Genomic DNA, 16,067 nt, shown 5'->3' on the forward strand with positions numbered 1-16,067 from the left:
TCTGCTCCTAGAAAACTTGGAGCCACACTTATGCCCACATAAATCAGCGTGTGGGTTAAAAGGGCAGCAGATCTCCACTTTTTTTCCACCAAAACAGAAGTGACATTTAAAAAGTATTTAATATTCACTGTCCAACATACTCTCCTCACTCTGAACTGCCACCCACAGTAAGGAAGACAACTGGTTTGCATGAAATACCCCTGTAAGATTCCTGTAAACCCTGAATTTTCTCCTCCATCAGTCCGTAAGACACTAGAATCACAAAACCATAATCAAAGCTGCTGCATTTTTTGCGTTATTCCTGACTGTTTTATATCCTAATGCTTGTTTTCCTTTCTTCTTTCACTCCACTTTTAATTTGTCCTATCTTGAGTTTCATATAGCCTTGTAAGTCACCTTAAATCCTTTCTAGAAGAAGGAATAAATAAATAATCATTCCATGTATCTGCAAAAGCAATCTCAATTTACCTTAGATAAAGCCTTAAAACTTTAACTCCTTGCTGCCTCTTAACTATTCTCTACCACACTGAACACAGAAATATTGAAATCCGAGTTCTTTCTTTTTTATCAATGCCCTGTTTGAAGATATTTAAGGCTACATACCAAAAATACAGGAAAAGCACCCATGCACAATTTAAGTTTAGAGGCCCATGATGGAAATTGAATTGTTTGTGCAAATAAAGAAACTGCTTGCTGCACGACTTTTATGTGTAAAGAACGTAAAGCTTCCAGTTCCTTGCATATACTTCCAGTTACGCAAATAGTAAGAGCTCAGTTACACAGCAGGAATTTTTAAATGCTCTGATGTAACACTACTATAGCTTGGTCACTGGCACAGGAGCACTTGTTTAAGCGCTATTTTTAAAACTACTAATAAACACACCAAATAGCAGAATTGAGCCTCTGCTTAAGTGAGTTGCCTAAGTTGTTGTGAAAGAAAAAAAAATGTGTAAGAGAATCACATTTTTATCTAAATCTGAAATGCCTGCTAATCTATTAGAAAAAGCAGACATTTATAAAATTGGAACTTTCATAAAGTAGTTTAGAGTTTAGTGTTATTAAAAGGAAAATTAGTTATAAAACTAATAAATGCACAGTATAGTATTTCTATTCATCCCATTTTATAGAAATAATGTCCTTTTATTTCCCCCAAAGTTATCTAACCAAGCAACAGATAATCTAAAATTATCAGATTTGCTTTACAGCAAAATTGGATCTTAAAAAGTTTGACACTTCACTCACCTACTGCAGGACAGAGTATTGCCCATATACAGATACTAAATCAATTGTCTAAGCAATTTCTTGTATTTAGAAATTCAGTGCCACTCTTACGGCTCACAATTTGGCTTATGATGCATCTGTAAGCAAACAGCCTGACAAGCACCCTAGTGTATTTCAGGATGACTGACGGGACACAGTGGCTCAAGCACAAGGGGGGGATGGGTGCTCTTAAAGCAATATGCCAATGAAGAGCCACATCAAACAGTAGAATCAGACCTAAAATTTTATTTTTCAAATCTGCAATGAAATGATATATCGTCCAGTATAAACTTTTAAACATAACTTTTGTGTGTGCTGTGTTCCCAAAACATTGTGAATTCCAAAGTGGCTTTAAGAATTTTTAAAAAATTTAAATTTAACTGATGAAATTTAACTGATGACAATAAATTAAATATGAGTTGCTATCAGAAATAGGGAAGCAGATCCATGCAGTTTGTCCCCTGCTGTGTTCCTTCCCTATGGCCTGCCTACTTCCCTGGTTAAAACTTGGATCAAAAGATTAGAAAATTTCATATGGATATTTCCATATTAGTTTCACTTCAGAAAATATTCAAGTCATACATTGGCATCATTCTCCACATTTGTAATCTCTCCTATATTATTTCACAATACTCTCTCTGCACTGTTCAATCCTTTTTTACAGCAATCAGCTCTTTAAAAAAAAAAAAAAAAAAGCTACTCATTTTTAAACACAATCCCTAATTTAGCCAGCAGAGGGTATCATTTGATTCTGAAAGCCCACAATATTTCATCCAATGACATTTATTTTTATACTTCAACTACAAAATGGGACACACCATCTCAATTTTCGTTATGAAATATGTTTAAAAATATCCCATTTTATTTTGCCTATATTAATTTGACTTTTATATAGCCCATATTAGTGTTTAATACTTCTCATCTGTGGCAAAGTCTACCATTATTTCTTCTATCAGCTCCAAGAGATGCATTGTCATGGTAGTGAGAGAAAGACTAAGAAGTAGCAGAATTGGGTTCAATCATCAAAACGACTTTCCACAACCCTAGATTTTTCTGGGACCAAAAATAGCAAACAAAGAAACAAATAAAAACCCTACGTAAAGATTCCAAGCCCCATTAGAAAATCTAAAACAAACTCCAAAGAAAATAAAACTACACTATAATACAAAATCATTTCTCTTCAAAATTACATATGATATTTGTAAACTGTTAACTAATATTTTCTAATTGCCTTGTTTGGTATTTGTCCATTCTATATGGACAAATTATAATTAGCTACAGCAAAATTCTAGAAGACAGGGATCCTGTTATCACAGAATTATTGTATTTCTCATGAGCATACAATGTTACAACTAACAAAGTCCTCATACAAGCTACAAATTCCTTATTTTACAAATTCAGTTTTGAAAAGCCTGAATATTGATTTGCCTGATTTACTCTAAAAATAAAGATTTTACCATCTAAATAGCCAAAAATCATTAACTACCACAAATTTATCTTGACTGAAGATAAAAATTTTCTATGCTTCCCTGAAGCTATTATCACAAACATTAAGTTTACTAAGTTAACTTGGCAAAAATAAAACAGATCTAAAGGCTCAAAGAGTGAGCTCTCTTTTCAAGCTCCTAAACTTACCCCTAATGACACAGCCTTTATGCTCAAGTATTAAATTTCCCAAAGAGAAAAGAAATAATCATTCTCTTCCTCAATTGTGATTCAAAATAGGAAATTATAGCTTCTTTTCCTTTAAAAGAAAATTCTATTTCTGATAATGAAAGGAAGTTTTGAGTTCCTCACTCTACAAAATCAGTTTTTAATAATTGAATGTGGCAGTTTCTTTCCTCATATAGTAACTAATGGTAGCTATGTAAAAATCATCTTTTACACTTGGAAATAAAGTATACCATGTTTTCAACTGTAATGGATTTTTTTCAGGAAATTTTGTATTGTTAATTTTCTGAACTGATATATTCCCTACAATACAAGAGAGATACTTAGAATTATTTCTCAAATTAACTGACAGGATATGCATCCATAAGAAAACTGAAATATCAGTTTTGCAAGTAATTTGCTTAGCCTTTTTACCAATCATCAAAAAAAATCTAAAATCATCCGATTTTAGAATATACAGATAACTAATTTTTTTGCTTTCATCTAACCACTTAATTCTACTGTACTTTCCAACTATGAGTTTGGTTCCTAACACAGGCTCCCCTGAAGTATGTCTCATTCAGCAATTTTTGGTTTCCCTAGTGCCTTAAGAAACTATACCTACAAGGTCTTGTTAGTCTCAATTCTACTTGAGGATAAAAAAAAAAAATTTTTTTTTAACAACAATGCATGGCCTGGGGAGAGATTGAATAGTGAATAAATACTACTTAAAATAATCTTTTACTTTTAGCAAAAATGCCTCCATATATTTTATGTTCAATTTGAATTTGTAACATATTTTTTATATACAGTCTTTCATTTTATTTTGAAAACTACTTATTATTTCCCTAAACTATTGCAGTGGACTTATAACAGATAATATTCACACCAATGAGCAAGTCTAGGGCACACTCTGACTCGGACATACATTAGGTATGATGAGTTTGAGGTGTGAGTGCCATGTGCAAATGGGTTACGTCCCACAGACAGGTGAAATGCAGGATCCTGAAGTTCAGGAGAAAAATCAGCCCTATAAATAGAGATATGGTCACTATGCATCCATGTTACACCCTAACCCATGAGACTAAATGAGATCTTCCAAGGTTCACAGCAGAGAAAGATAAGGCAGCCAAGGACAGAACTTTGCAAAACAAGTACCCACTAGGAATGGGAAGAGAAGGTAAGAAATTAAAAGAACAGGCAGAAACACAAGGAAACTGGGTTCAAATTCAAGCTCGACTTCACTCTTCCCCCTTTTATCCTGTTTTTCCCCCCATTTTGTGAAATGAGACCTACAAAGTTACTATTAAGAAGTGCTTATAAAATTACCCATAGAATGTAATGGAGTACTGGGGTGCCTGGATGGCTCCATTGGTTTTAAGCATCTGACTCTTGATTTTGGCTCAGGTCATGATCTCACAGTTCATGTGTTCGAGCCCCTTGTTGGGCTCTGTGCTGTTGGAGCCTGCTTGGGATTCTCTGTCTCTCTGCCCTTCCCCAACTCGTGCTCTCTCTCCCTCTCAAAGATAAATAAGTAAACATTTTTTTAAAAAGAATCTAATGGAGTGCTCATTACAGTGCTAATAATTCACCAATTAATTATTCTTATTATGTGGAAAGATACTTTTCTGTTCGTGGGATTCTACTTTTCCAAACCAAAATGCCATTGAATTTTAGAAGGCTGCTGTGAAAGATTGCAAAAAGAAAAAAAAATTGCCTATCTGATTTAAAAATGGATGAAGAATCATTAGGTCCACACGTTTTTATTCAGCGAATTGAATCCATTTCACCAAGGGACGTCATCTACCCCATCCATGATAGTAACTTATAATTAAGTAACAAGGAAACATAGTTCTAAAATGGAAGAACTTAAGACCTGCTTCCAAAGTTGTAACATATGTTTAATACAGAAAATCAAAGATACACTAACACATATTAACAAATGGTCTATGTTTATTTAGAGGATTAGATATGGAATGGTTAAAGGACAGAATACTGAACCAAAAGCAATAGAATGGCAATAAGTAAAAAACAGAAACCTCTGGTGTCTTGTTCCCACATAAATTTATGGAATTGTGCCAACATGCTTCATTCCAGAGGAGAGAGTCAGTCACTTGCTGAGGCTATATTAGAGAGAGGGGAAGGAAATCCTTTCTCCCACCATTTCCAAAGATAGTAACAGAAAACTAGAGAATGGTGGATTTCACTACCAAGTAGCCATGTTTATTTTACTCATGTCCCCCACTGGCTCTCTACAAGTCAAGTCTACTAATTTTTCATTTTAATGCAAAAGAAATATATGTACAAAGACAAGGAAAATCAATTTTGCAAAATTCATAATACCCCTAAATTGTCCAAAGAGTACCTGCTAGCCTCACTAAGCTTAACTACAACATCACTCCTATCAGGCCTCCAATTGTACTGAAAAGAATAAAGCTCATCACAGGGTAAAGTAATTAAACTCAGTCGTCAGCATAGTGATTCACACTATCTGACTCTAAATGATAATCATACCGACAGTCCAAGTAATTCATACACACATACCCCAAATCACCCCAGCCTTTCTTCTCCTGGATATTGAGAGCACAGAATTAGACCAACACAATTAATCATGTTCCTCAGGTAAAATTCAACTGATAGAACTAGTCTGTGAAAAGTCTGTTGTATTTTATTTTTTGTTATCATAGTCTATATCACTTGCCTCAGCTCTGTTCCACTTCTACCTTCCTATAGGTATCCACTGTGTTGTAGTTAATGGATGCCTTTCTAATCAACTTCCCATAACTCTTGACATATATCTTTACAATGGTATATAGCTTTATGTGTGTATGGACTTTCAAATTTACACAAACAGTATTGTACTTCTTCTCTCTTCTCTCTCTCTCCCTCTCTGTCTCCCCCCACCCCATTATGTTTTCGTGATCTAACATGTTGAACCATATACATGCAGTAAACACCATAGATTAGCCCAAGCAACACACAATCCAGCTCTCCCTTGCCTTGCACAGCTATGGAAGCAGGACATTAGGTTTCCCAGACTTCTTTGCAACTCAGAATGGCATGTGACAGAATTCTAGCCAATGAGTGTCAGCTGGTGTCCACTGAGATGCCTTCTGGCAAAGCTTTTGCTTTCCCTATAAAAAAGGAATCAGATAATGTTGCTATGACCCTTGGCCCCTCCTTCTACTATCTCTGGTATGATGCCTGGACATAAATCAGTGCTAAAAAGCTAAGGAAGGAAGATGACAGAGCAAAACTATGCAAAGAGCTCAGGTCCTTGATATCATCAGTTCTGAACTTCTTACCCACAGATTTCTTGTTATTTGAGAAAAATTAGTTCCCAACTAATATAATTGATTTAATTTAGTTTCCATTTGTAGCATTCTATCAGATGCCTTTATAATGTATTTTATCTGTCCGTATCCCTATTCAAGAATATTTAGTATCCAACTCTTTGCTATGGGAAACAGTTCTAATAATAAGCATTCTCATACATACTTCTTTGTATACCTATGTAAGAGTCCCTCTAATGCATATACTCTGTTACGGCCTGAATTGCACCCTTCCCAAAATTCATATGTCTGTAATTCTAACCCCTATACTTTAGAATACAACGGTATCTGGAAACAGGGTCTTTAAAGGTAGGATTATGCTAAAATGAAGCCATTAGGGTGGGCCCTATCAATATGATTGGTGCCCTTATAAGAAGAGGTTAGGACACCGACACGCACAAGGGAATTACCATATTGAGGATACAGCAAGAATATAGCCATCTATTAGCCAAGGAGAGAGGCCTCAGAAGAAACCAAACCTGTCAACACCTTGATCATGGACTTCTAACCCTCAGACTAAGAAAATAAATTTTTATTGTTTAAACCAGACTGTGATACTTTGTTATGGCAACCCTAGCAAACTAATACAATTCAGAAGTAGAATTTCTGGGTCAGAATGCATTTGAGCACTCAATTTCAACAAATATTACTAACCTGGTCTCCAAAATAACACCACCAACAGAACATGTAGGCTCACATGTCCCCATCTCCTCACCAGCACAAGATACTGCATGACATTTCAGCTTCTGCCAACACGGAAAGTACAAAGTGGATCTCACTGTTGTTTTAATTTAATTGTAGTTTTGATTACCAATGTCATTGGTGATATGCTTGGGGTTAACTAGCCAGCCATTCAAGTATCTCTTCTATGAATTGCTCACTTGTACTTCTTACCCATTTTTCTCCTAGGTTGTCTGTTTTTTCTCACAGATTTCTAAAATTCTCTCTATATTCTATATATAACCCTTTGTCAGTAATAGTCCTTGAAAATATCCTCTCCCTTCTTGATAGGTCTCTCTTTGTATCCATAAACATTCCACCATCTATGTATGAAAGTTCCATTTTCTTCACATCTTTACAGATACTAGGTTATTACCAGGTTATTAATTTTTATAAATCCAATAAGTATGATAAGGTATCTCATCATTATTTTAATCTGTATTTACCCAATAGCTAGTGAAATAAGCTAAATATCTGTTCACTTATTTATTAGTCATTCCAATTTTCTCTTCTGTGAATTACTTTTTGACTTATAATTAACTCATTTCTCTGTTGTTCTTTTTCTTATTAATTTTTTTCAATATTTATTTATTTCAGTAAACTCTATATCCAACCTGAGGCTCCAGCTCTGAGCTGAGGCTCTCAGACCCTGAGATCAAGAATCATACATTCCTGGGGCACCTGGGTGGCTCAGTCAGTTAAGCATCTGACCTCAGCTCAGGTCATGATAGCGTGGTCTGTGAGTTCGAGCCCCATATCAGGCTCTGTGCTGACAGCTCAGAGCCTGGAGCCTGCTTCAGATTCTGTGTCTCCCTCTCTCTCTGCACCTCCCCTGCTCACATTCTATCTCTCTCTTTCTTCAAAAAATAAATAAACATTTTTTTAAAAAAAGAATCACACATTCCTCCACATGAGCTAGCCAGGCACCCCTCCTTATTAATTTTTAAATAATTCTTTGTAAAATGTTATACTAAATCATTTTTTGTTTAATGATCTATGAGTTACTATTTCCATAATAATGCTACATAATAAAACACCCTAAAACTCAGTGGCATAAAACAACATTTATTCTCTCTTGTGCATTTTCAGGTTGGCTGGTGGTTAGGTTGGCTAATCCAAGATGGGCCTGGCTGGGCTTACTCCAAGTTGAAGTTTTGGAATCCAAACCTGTTCTACATGTGTCTCATCCTCCTTGGACAAGTAGGCTATCAGGAGCATGTTCTTCCCATGACAACAACAAAAATACAAGAAGCGCAAGTGGAAAAATACAAATTAAAACTACTTCTCAAATGCCAAACTGACAGAGAGCCCAGTACCTCTCTTATCCCTTAAATAGTTCAAGAATTCCATGGGCCTCTTGACCCCCCATACCTCAAAGAGAGAAAACAAGAGAATATGTTTAGAATACAAGTGGGTCCTGTTGAAGGCTGCTAGTGTTCTACTCCCAGCACACAGTTAACTGACGAAAACTGATCCCCTGAGGTCCATTGTGACCTTTCCACCTGCTGCACTCTTGCGTTTGCTACTACCATTACTGACATTGGCCATGGTGATTCTTCAAGACAGAACCAGCTTGCTCCCTCAGAGGTATGGCATGGCATCCATGCTTACAGCCTCAGTTTACCAAGCACACTGGCCAGGTCAGGAGGGCCTTCTGCCTCCTTCTGCCTTCAATCAGTCACAAGCCCAAACAGCCTCTCCCACCAGATAATATAGGCCACAAAAAGGATTCTAATTTAAGGTCTTTGATATTCTTTCTTACTAGGTCCTTTCTTATTCAGGAACAGTTCAATGCATTAAAAAGTTTCTAATAATAAATACATTGTAAAAGAAAGGAGTCCAGGTCTTCATTCTTTTCCTCTCTGAAGGCTCCCAGACTCTACAGATTGTCTCCAGTCCTCCCAGTTTTGACCAGCACTGCAGGTGAAGAAAGACTGGAAAAGATAACCTTTATCAAACCAGAAAAAGACCCTCATACATCAGTACTGAGACACAAGAGGATAAATATCTCCTAATGATTTGCAAACACTGGGGGAACCTTATAGTTTCTAGATAAAATACAGAATTCCCAGGTAACTTTGAATTTCAGATAAACAGTGAATAATTTTCCAGCGTAAGTATGTCCTATGTCCTACGCAATATCTGGGACATACTTACACTAAAAAAACAAAACAAAACAAAACAAAAAAAATTGGCTGTTTACCTGAAATTCAAACCTGTGTGTCTTATATTTTCATTTGCTAAATCTGACCACCCTACTTTTTGTATTTCATGAATGGGACAAATTGGGAGGAGGAGGAACTAGAACTCCCTTGTACCTAAATTTAAAGCAGCCTCAGAGCCAGACCCTCACATCTGTGTATCCTGACATCCTGTCAGAGAACGGAGGGCAACAGAGACAACCCAATAACCAGCTCTCATCCCGTTACTACACAGAAGCTGCTTTTTAGACAGCCAGATGTGCTTCCTGGTCACCTCCCAGCAACAGATTTCTAACTACACTCTGCCAGATTTTTTAGTTCCCAGAAATACAATACGGGATACAAGAAGACAAAGGAAGAATAACATACTGTGTCCTGAGATATGAGAACCCCAACAGGAGGGGTTCTCCAAGATCATGATGTTGTGGTTCATGGGATTAAGCCCCACATCAGGCTCTGCACTGACGGCATGGAACCCACTTGGAATTCTCTCTCTCTCCCTCTCCCCTTTCCTCCCTCTCCCTCCCTCTCTCTCTCTCTCTCTCTCCTTCTCTCTCTCTCTCTCTCTCTCTCAAAATAAACTTTAAAATAATAATAATAATGATAATAAATTATTTTAAATTATCTAGAGTTGAATTCACCTCCAAGTAGAGGACCAAATAATAGGAATAAGAGAATAGCTGCCCCAATGGATGTGTAGCCCAGAAATGTACTGAGATACCTGAGATTTAAGAGAGAGGAGATTTAAAATTTAAGAGAGGAATTCTGTAGTTCAAAGTTGATAGTGATGAAGTTCAAAGGGGATACACATATCTCACTTATGACAAACACCAAATAAGTCCCATCTATCAAAAAGAAGCCAATAGGAAAATATCCAAAATAAAAAGACTATATAAGATAAGAGTAAGATAATGTCTTAAAGATAAACAGAAACTACCCTCAAGATAAAAGAAAATTTGGAATACTATCTACTCTGTGCCCTCACTGAAACATCCAAACACATAAATTTCAGGTCAGAAGTGATGGAAAAACCAAATAAAATGAAAAGAAAATCAACTGAAGTGAGAGGCAAAAATAAAAAGAGAGCAATGATTTAAAAACTTTTTAAATAAGCAAATAAGCAAAACCAAAAAGACAATTAATTACAATCTCAATTGGAGAGGGGCTCCTGGGTGATTTAGTCAAGGATCCGACTTCGACTCAGGTCATGATTTCATGTTTCATGAGTTCGAGCCCCACATCGGGCTCTGTAATGACAGCTCAGAGCCTGGAGCCTGCTTCAGATTCTGTGTCTCCCTCCCTCTCTGCCCCTCCCCTGCTCGCTCTCTCTCTCTCTCTCTCTCAAAAATAAACATTAAAGAAAAAAATTTTAATCTCAACTGGAGAAATCACTCCTCTCCTTTATTTGCTGCCTCTCTATCAGCAACTTCATCATTCAAAGGGCAAAAGAAGCAAGGCATAGAACTGCTTAGCCTGGACTTAATTTTTATCAAGAAAGAGAAATATGTTAGTGATGTCAAAGTGACAGGAACCATGGGGAAAGCTGAACATATCACCTCAGAGTCCATTACAGCCAAGGAAGAAAACACAAAGCAAAGTAAGACAAGTATCTTCAATTGTTTAGCAGGTCAGAGAAAATATACATATTTCCCAGAGCCAGAAATTCTAAAATGAAAGATAGGTCAAAAAATAAAACCCACTATTAGAAGTCACATGAAGAAAAAATGAGACAGAATGTATGCAAATATAATTTAATGTGGTATACAAGAAGCTTTCTAAAAACCTGAGGGTTTTAAAGGACATACAAGAGAAGAAGGAAGAAGGTAAAGGTAAGAATGAATGCATCAGTATACTACTGGCTTATTAAAAGTGTGGACTAAACCTAAGATGAACAGAGACTTGTGAAAAACGCTCAAAACAACACCAATATTTTTAGGTTGCATTTGAGGGAAGAAGGACAAGAAAGATACAACCACCCTCCTCCACTCCCAGGCAGTTTGTGATATTGACAACAGACAGAAAGGAAAATGACAATATTTTGTGTTTGCTTTCATCTTGTCTACCAAGGAGAGTGGTCTTTATGACAGTAAGATTGTGCCAACAATCTTACTATGCATCTGCCTTCACTAAATGTAACTGTCCTAAGTGACGGAGGAGGGCAGGTCAATATGTATAACAAGATGCAGCTCAGTATGTACATTATGCCTTTTAATTCTTGACCTAAATTAGGATTCTGTAAATTAGCAAGAGCATAATGTATGGATATTGCATGGGCAACCAACAGTGCCTATCACAAGATATTTGATTCTGAAAGCTAGAGTTATGAAAACAGAATTGCTGAATCTAACCAAAAGCAAGTTAATCTTGCAAACTCCCACGGAAACATGACCTATGAGCTCTAGCCTTGGGCTAAGATAGATGCTGATACCGCTTCTAGAGAATCACAGAGAAATCAGTTTTACTTCTTATTCTCCCTTCATTCCTAACCACAAAGAAACAAACACACATTAGAGACCAGGGCCTTTATTTGATTTACTAGTATCTATTCCCAGCACTAAGAATAATGTCTGCTACACATGTCATTTAGAATGAGTGAATTAATTAATTCCAAAGCCAATACCAGAGCAGACCCAATGTAGTCCTTTCAGCAATCCTGCTTCTCAGTCATTCCTAGGGTTCTCAGTGAACTAACTCAGGGCCTCTTTGCATTAATACCACCTCCAGAAATCTTATCAACTGAGACCTAATAATTCACTTATTATTTAATTAATTGTATACCTCCATCCCAATTCCCTACCCCATATGCAGATAAATGCTATATACAGTGTAATTTAAGCAATGCTACCCTAAGTACAAGTCTGCAATGATATAAGGAGCTTGCAAGAATGTAAATCAATGACCATTTCTTCTAAAAAGTCTTGCTACAAAGTCTTAGGGCATAGATGACCTACATTCTGGTACTAACTTTTCTCCTTTCATGGACCAATAACAGATTGAGAACTACTGATCAATACAGCCAATATAAAGTAGGGCCTACAGTGCTCAAGTTCCACTCTCTGAGGGCTTTTCTTTGCACTAAATATTGCCTTCTCCATCAAATCTATTTCCCCACTGATGGAAGAGCCTGAAGCAGAACAAGCATACTGGTTAGGATAATGAAGACAGGAAAAAGAGGTGGGTGTGCCAAATAAATGTGACCTAATTTACAATTTGGTACATAGGAACTTAAAATCATTTCTCAAACCCTGGAAGACTGTGAGTAAATTGGTAGCAGATTAAATTGGCTGTGTCCCAGGCACCAATAATACAGTTAAAAACAGTAATCAAGCATGTGAAGATCACATGCAACAGTTAATAGTCCTGTTCACTTTCAAAAATTCTGTAGTCTCAATTATCTGTCACTTTCCATTAGATTTGCAACTTGGCTAAACTCAGGAGCTTCACCCCACAGTACCATGTCACTTAAAATCCAGTATCCTAACAAAAATCAGAAAATAACACTCTCTGAATCTCTAGACTAACATTCCCATGAGCCAGTCATCCTTAAATAAACACTATTTTTTTTTAAGTCTTTATTACAAAGCACATAGTTTCTCTTCAGGCAAGACTGAGGGCCAACTTCTCAAACCTTAATCCCTTCTGTTCCAAAGAAAAAATAAAAACACACAAACAGAAATGCATAGGGATGAGAAAAGGGAACCCCATCCTTCCATAGCTCTGGTCTTCCTCTAAATATCACTGAAAAATAAAAGTGCACAATTTAAAAAGTTTTAATACAGGCACAATATATTCTTTAAGAATTCACAACCCTGTACCTCAACTCACCTCCCACCAAATAATACTGATATCTCTATACTCTCTCTACTTTGATTTCTCTGGAGAGCCACCACCTCCTAAAGTCAAATGGTTTTACTGACCACCAATTCCTTGGCTTTTTCCCTTCAATATAGTCTATTTCTACAACCATAGCTCCTAATTTCAACAATAACAAAATTAAAACTTCACTATCTTCTCTGACTCCCACTCTAGCTATGCCCCTTTCCAATCCCATGTTTTCCTAAACAGAAAAACCTAATACTGAATTTCTGCTCTTGTATGTTCCCTCTACCTTTTTCTTTCACTCTGCTGCCTACAGATTTCTCCAAATACTTCTAATTTCTCCAAGCATTTATTATAACTACAGTATTTATCCTTCTTAATTCTGCTATTTCTTTGTCAGAGTTGGCTCTTAAAATTCATATAAATCAGAACAATGTATAGATGGTCCTCTAAAAAAAGTCATTTATAACTTCTATTGTTCAAAAGTCCAAAATAATATAGTCAATAACACTATCTCTTAGTTTCAGGCAGAGCTGAAGCATTTTCCTGACATGTAGCTTTGTTGATATCTGTAAAGTTGATTAAGTTGAAAATTTGTAAATAGAGATTCTGTCCTTCCAAACACTTAGTATATTGCTATTTACATACCTGATAACAATGTTTTACATATCAGAGACATTCAATAAAGATGTCATTTGGTAGACAAGGAATTTTACAAAGTCTTAAAATAAAAACAGTAAAAAACCATCTTCTTAAAAATCACAGCCTTTGTCTTCAACTCAAATGCCCTACAATCCAAGTCCACATTTAAGAATATAGTTTGAAGAATCAGACCTACAGAGAACAAACTGATGGTTGCCAGGAGGTGAAGGGGAAGATGGGCAACATGGGTGAGGAGGAGTGGGAAATATAGACTTCCAGTTATGAAATGAATAAGTCACGGGAATAAAAGGCACAGCAAAGGTAATATAATCAATCATATAACAGCACTATATGGTGACAGAAACTACACTGTGGCGAGCATAACGTAGTGTACAGAGATGTTGAATCACTATGTTGTACAACTGAAACTAATGTAACATTGTGTGTCAATTTTACTCAAATAAAAATTTTTTTAAAAATACAGTTTAAAGAAATTATCTTTAAAATAAATAAAGACACACACACACGCAAAGATATTTACCATAGCACTTAGGTATTCAACAATAATTAAGAAAATCATATTCAGTAACTTGGGAAATTGTTACACAGTAATTTAAGATAATATCTATGTAGAATAGGTAATGTTACATGGAAAACGTTTTGGTATAATGTTAAATGTAAAAGCAAGGTCTCAAATTTTATCAACAGTATTACTGTAATTCATTTCAAAGCCATGCAGAGAAAAAAGACTAAAAGGAAATGCATCAATGAGATGACAGGTAATTGTGTTTCTGTGCTTTCAAAATTCTACAATGAGCTCATATTACTTTTATGATGAAAAGAAAATAAATTTTACTATAAAATCCCAATATTTTACTCAAGTAAGAAGGAAGACAACAGACTATGTATAGGAGGGTAACAAATGGAAATAGTTGTGTCCATACTGTCTGTATTCTGGGTTTTTCCATTTAACAAATTTGTCCTTTGCTAATACTGAGGTCATTTTTTATAGTGAATAATGAAATTTTAATAGTGCATCCAAATACACCATTCAAATTTAGCTGTTGATAATCGACATCTCCAAATCACAACTATTTTCAAAATGTTGACCTTTCCATGTGTCTAAATAAGTTAACCACAAACCCAGATGCAAGGCTAATGTGAAATCTTATTTTTCATACTTGCGTGTTGTAAGCAAATCATTGGATTTCATGTATCTTCAAAGACACTGTAACAGGCTTTCTTAGTGGTGTATATCGGTGACTCAAAACTTGTACAATTGATAAACTTCTGATGCCTAAACTAAATTTCTTCTGGTTTCTATTTGAACTCATTCCTTCCAGTTCTGTCCTCAGTGCAACGGAGAGCAACTGTTCAGTCACTCAGACCCGCTTTACATTCTCTTTACAGTATTGATTATTACATTCCACATAGTGTGATTTTTATTTGATTATAAATGATGGTAAAACAGTTCTGAGAGAACTCAACCTCTTAATATTACTGCCAATTATAAAACAAATACGTGAGAGAAATATTAAATTTAGGAATTAATGTTTTTGCCACTATCTCATTTGAAAAATCTTCCATTTACTGTGAACAAGCTTTTGGTTGAAAGTAAAATCCCTTCAAACATTTTCTATCTTTGCTTTCTTTTGCCCCAGCCCCATGCCAAAGCACAAGCATCCAGGCCGTATCTTATCTTTTCCTGCACAGTATTGCAATCGGCTTTTTATAGCCAGAAACTCTCTGAATGCAAAGCACGACCTTGGCTACTAGCTTCCCCTGGCACTGGTTTGAAAGTTATTTATAACTTTAAAATTAGCATGAAAGCCTACATTTCTCATCATAACTACTCAAAACATTCCCATTTTATATAACAGTGTGATGTACTTTAATTCAGAAGGAAACCCCACATCTTAAAACTACGATATATAACTAAGGCAGAGCAATTCAACGCAGCAACAAGAATGCACTGAAGTCCAGCTCTTCTCTTTACAAACTTGACTCTTACCTTTCTGTTGCTTTCTATAAAGTAATTTTTTTTTTAAGTTCAGCTCTTGTAGGGAATTTTCCAAAAAGAGTTTTGGGAGGGAAAAATAAAAAAGAAGAGGGAGAAGCCTTCTTAGCCAGAGTTACAGAGTACCAAATTAAGAGGCAGTGACAGTGGGGCAGTCACTTTAGCTGAGCGTCATTCACCCAGGATAAGAAAGAAAGGGGAGGTTACAAACCAGGGTGGGTGGTATCTAATCCTGAACTGCTAGTCACTGACCTCACTGACAACTTGTTACTGAAAATACTCCGTTGAAAAAGGCCAGACACATACTTTGCCTAGAGATCTATAAACATAGCTGTCAGGAAGCTCTGAATAAGTTAGGTTTGCATTTCTCTCCAAAATAAGGACCTCTTTACATCTAATTAAAGCTGAAGACTGGAATTATGGAGA

The 16,067-nt window shown here is 36.0% G+C and overlaps 1 protein-coding gene across 2 annotated transcripts in view; it reads right to left on the minus strand.

The window, feature by feature from the left end:
* Positions 1 to 15,811, minus strand: part of CTNNA3 (catenin alpha 3) — a 1,766,595-nt gene extending 1,750,784 nt beyond the window's left edge. The window contains exon 1 of one of the 2 annotated variants that reach the window (XM_040485152.1): positions 15,636 to 15,811. The gene's annotated coding sequence lies outside the window, so the exon portion shown is untranslated. Of the gene's footprint in view, positions 1 to 1,242; positions 1,346 to 15,635 lie in introns of those variants that run through there. The other variant, XM_040485151.1, reaches the window with a different exon arrangement.
* Between the last annotated feature and the right edge of the window lie 256 nt (positions 15,812 to 16,067).

This window comes from Herpailurus yagouaroundi, unplaced genomic scaffold, assembly GCF_014898765.1.
Source record: "Herpailurus yagouaroundi ecotype Mexico unplaced genomic scaffold, PumYag 163, whole genome shotgun sequence".
NCBI lineage: Eukaryota > Metazoa > Chordata > Mammalia > Carnivora > Felidae > Herpailurus > Herpailurus yagouaroundi.